Source organism: Mastomys coucha, unplaced genomic scaffold, assembly GCF_008632895.1.
Source record: "Mastomys coucha isolate ucsf_1 unplaced genomic scaffold, UCSF_Mcou_1 pScaffold21, whole genome shotgun sequence".
NCBI lineage: Eukaryota > Metazoa > Chordata > Mammalia > Rodentia > Muridae > Mastomys > Mastomys coucha.
In genome coordinates this window covers 2,864,536-2,869,155 of record NW_022196904.1, presented here as the reverse complement: position 1 = coordinate 2,869,155, position 4,620 = coordinate 2,864,536, and the positions used below count along the sequence as shown (strand labels likewise).

The window sequence follows — 4,620 nt, the reverse complement described above, 5'->3', positions numbered from 1 at the left end:
GTGGAGCTCACAGCCAGTGAGAGGCTCTGCCAGTGCCCGACTAACGCAGAAGTGGAGCTCACAGCCAGCCATTGGGCTGAGCACAGGGTCCCCAGTGAAGGAGCTAGAGAAAGGACCCAAGGAGCTGAGGGGTTTGCAGCCCCTTAGGACAAACAACAATATCAATACCCAATAAATACCAATACCAGTACCCCCAGAGCACCCAGGGACTAAACCACCAACCAAAGAGTACACATGGTGGGACCAATGGCTCCAGTTGCATATGTAGCAGGGGATGGCCGAGTCGGTTATCAATGGGAGGAGAGGCCCTTGGCCCTGTGAAGGCTCTATGCCCCAATGTACGGGAATGCCAGGGCCAGTAAGCAGAAGGGGGTGGGTTGGTGAGCAGTGGGAGCAGGGAGGAAATAGGGTTTTTCTTCAGAGAGGAAACCAAGAAAGGGGATGACATTTGAAATATAAATAAAGAAAATATCTAATAAAATAATTAATTAATTAATAAAAAGATGGTATGGCCCTGTTGGAGTATGTGTGTCACTGTGGGTATGGGCAGATGTCATACAGACCCTAAGAGAACACAAATGTCAGCCCAGACTACTATACCGAGCAAAACTCTCAATTACCATAGATGGAGAATCCAAAGTATTCTATGACAAAACCAAATTCACACAATATATTTCCACAAATCCAGCCCTTCAAAGGATAATAAATGGAAAACTCCAACACAAGGAGGGGAACTACATCTCTGAAAAAGCAAAAATGTAATCTTCCAACAAAACTAAAAGACGATAGCCACATGAACGGAATTCCAACTCTAACAACAAAAATAACAGGAAGCAACAACTACTTTTCCTTAATATCTATTAATATCAATGGACTCAATTCTCCAATAAAAAGACTCTCAGACTGGGTACATAAACAGGACCCAACATTTTGTTGCATACAGGAAACCCACTTCAGTGACAAAGATAGATACTACTTCAGAATAAAAGGCTGGAAAACAATCCTCCAAGCCAATGGCCCTAAGGAAAAAGCTGGAGTAGCCATTCTAATATCGAATAAAATCGACTTTCATCCTAAAGTGATCAAAAAAGATAAGGAGGGACACTCTATATTCATCAAAGGTATGATCTACCAAGATGAACTCTCAATTCTGAACCTCTATACTCCAAATCAATGGGCATCTACATTCACAAAAGAAACTACTAAAGCTCAAAGCACACATTGCATCACACACAATAATAGTGGGAGATTTCAACACCCCACTCTCTGCAATGGAAAGGTCATAGAAACAAGCTAAACAAAGACAGAAGAGACTAACAGAAGTTATGAAACAGATGGATTTAACAGATATCTATAGAACTTTTTATCCTAAAACAAAAGGATATACTTTCTTCTCAGCACCTCATTGTACCTTCTTCAAAACTGACCATATAATTGGTCACAAATCAGGCCTCAACAGAAACAGCAAGATTGAAATAATTCCTTGCATCCTATCAGATTACCATTGACTAAAGCTGCTCCTCAATAACAACATAAACAATAGAAGACCATATACACGTGGAAGTTTAACAACACTCTACTCAATGATAACTTGGTCAAGGAAGAAATAAAGAAAGAAATTAAAAACTTTCTAGAGTTTAATGAAAATGAAGCTAGAACATACCCAAACTTATGGGACACAATGAAGGCAATCCTAAGAGGAAAACTCATAGCTTTAAGTGCCTCCAAAAAGAAACTGGAGAGAGCATACACCAACAATTTGACAGCACATCTGAAAGCTCTAGAACAAAAAGAAGCAAATTCACCCAAAAGGAGTCAAAGGCAGGAAATAATCAAACTCAGGGCTGAAATCAACCAAATGGAAACAAAAAGAACCATACAAACAATCAACCAAACCAGGAGCTGGTACTTTGAGAAAACCAACCAAATAGATAAACCCTTAGCCAGACTAACTAGAGGGCACAGAGACAGTATCCTAATTAACAAGATCAGAAATGAAAAGAGAGAAATAACAACAGACACTGAGGAAATCCAAAAAAATCATGAGATCCTACTACAAAAGCCTATACTTAATAAAACTCGAAAACCTGGATGAAATGGATAATTTTCTTTCTTTCTTTTTTCTTTTTTTTTTTTTTAGATTTATTTATTTATTATATGTAAGTACACTGTAGCTGTCTTCAGACGCACCAGAAGAGGGCGTCAGAACTCATTACGGGTGGTTGTGAGCCACCATGTGGTTGCTGGGATTTGAACTCATGACCTTCTGAAGAGCAGTCGGTGCTCTTACCCACTGAGCCATCTCACCAGCCCCGAAATGGATAATTTTCTAGACAGATACCAGGTACCAAAGTTAAATCAAGAGCAGATAAATGATCTAAACAGTCCCATATCTGCTAATGAAATAGAAACAGTCATTAATATTCTCCCAACCAAAAAATGCCTAGGTCCAGATGGGTTTAGTGCAGAGTTTTATCAGACCTTCGAAGAAGACCTAATTCCTCAAACTGTTCCACAAAATAGAAACAGAAGGTACTCTACCCAATTCATCCTCTGAAGCCACAATTACTCTTATACCTAAACCACACAAAGACTTAACAAAGAAAAGTTCAGACCAATTTCCCTTATGAATATTGATGCAAAAATACTCAATAAAATTCATGCAAACCAAATCCAAGAACACATCAAAACAATCATCCACCATGATCAAGTAGGCTTCATTCCAGGGATGCAGGGATGGTTCAATATAAGGAAATCCATCAATGTAATTCACTATATAAACAAACTCAAAGAAAAAAAATATGATCATTTCATTAGATGCTGGGAAAGAATTTGACAAAATCCAACATCCCTTCATGATAAAAGTCTTGGAAAAATCAGGAATTCAAGGCCCATACCTAAACATAGTAAAAGCAATATACAGCAAACCAGTAGCCAACATCAAACTAAATGGAGAGAAACTTGAAGCAATCCCACTAAAATCAGGGACTAGACACGGCTGCCCACTCTCTCCTTACTTATTCAATATTGTACTTGAAGACCTAGCCAGAGCAATTAGACAATGAAAGGAGATCAAAGGGATACAAATTGGAAAGGAAATTATCACTATTTGCTGATGATATGATAGTATACTGAAGTGACCCCCAAAATTCTACCAGAGAGCTCCTAAGCCTGATAAACAACTTCAGCAAAGTAGATGGATATAAGATTAACTCAAGCAAATCAGTGGCCTTCTTCTACACAAAGGAGAAAGAAATTAGGGAAACAACACCCTTCACAATAGTCACAAATAACATAAAATACTAAGCAAGTAAAAGATCTGTATGACAAGAACTTCAAGTCTCTGAAGAAGGAAACTGAAGAAGATCTCAGAAGATGGAAAGATCTCCCATGCTCATGGATTGGCAGGAGTAAAAATGGCCATCTTGCTGAAGGCAATCTACAAATTCAATGCAATCCCCATCCAAATTCCAACTCAATTCTTCACATACTTGGAAAGAGCCATTTGCAAATTCATCTGGAATAACAAAAAAACTTAGGATAGTGAAAACTATTCTTAACAATAAAAGAACCTCTGGTGGAATCATCATCCTGGACCTTAAGCTGTGAGACAGAGCAATTGTGATAAAAACTGCATGGTATGGATACAGTGACAGGCAGGAAGATCAATGGAATAGAATTGAAGACCCAGAAATAAACCCACACATCTATAGTCATTTGATCTTTGACAAAGGAGCTAAAACCATCCAGTGGAAAAAAGACAGCATTTTCAACAAATAGTGTTGGCTCAACTGGCAGTTAGTATGTAGAAGAATGCAAATTGATCCATTCCTATTCTCGATGTACAAAGCTTAAGTCCAAGTGGATCAAGGACCTCCACATAAAACCAGATACATTGAAACTAATAGAAAAGAAAATGAGGAAGAGCCTCGAGCACATGGGCACAGGGGAAAATTTCCTGAAGTGAACACCAATAGTTTATGCTCTAAGATCAAGAACTGACAAATGGGACCTCATAAAATTACAAAGCTTCTGTAAGGCAAAAGATACTGTCAATAGGACAAAACGGCAACCAAGAAATTGGGAAAAGATCTTTACCAATCCTGTATCTGATAGAGGGCTAATATCCAATGTATATAAAGAACCCAAGAAATTAGACTCCAGAGAACCAAATAACCCTATTAAAAAACGGGGTACAGAGCTAAACAAAGAATTCTCAATTGATGAACACCGAATGGCTGAGAAGCACCTAAAGAAATGTTCCTCGATACCTTGCGCGCCGCCGCCTCTTCCTTCTTCCTTGGCGCTGCCTACGAGGTGGCTGCCATCTGTTTTGCGGCATCATGGCTGCCCTCCGACCTCTGGTGAAGCCCAAGATCATCAAAAAGAGGACCAAGAAGTTCATCAGGCACCAGTCAGACCGATATGTGAAAATTAAGCGAAACTGGCGGAAACCCAGCGGCATTGACAACAGGGTGCGGAGAAGATTCAAGGGACGCCCAACATTGGTTACGGGAACAACAAGAAAACCAAGCCCACGCTGCCTAGTAGTGGCTTCTGGAAGTTCCTGGTCCACAATGTCAAGGAGCTGGAAGTGCTGCTGATGTGTAACAAATCTTA

At 39.5% G+C, this 4,620-nt stretch overlaps 1 pseudogene; it reads left to right on the top strand.

The window, feature by feature from the left end:
- The first annotated feature begins 4,289 nt into the window (after nucleotides 1-4,289).
- Nucleotides 4,290-4,620, top strand: part of LOC116104126 — a 4,531-nt pseudogene continuing 4,200 nt past the window's right edge.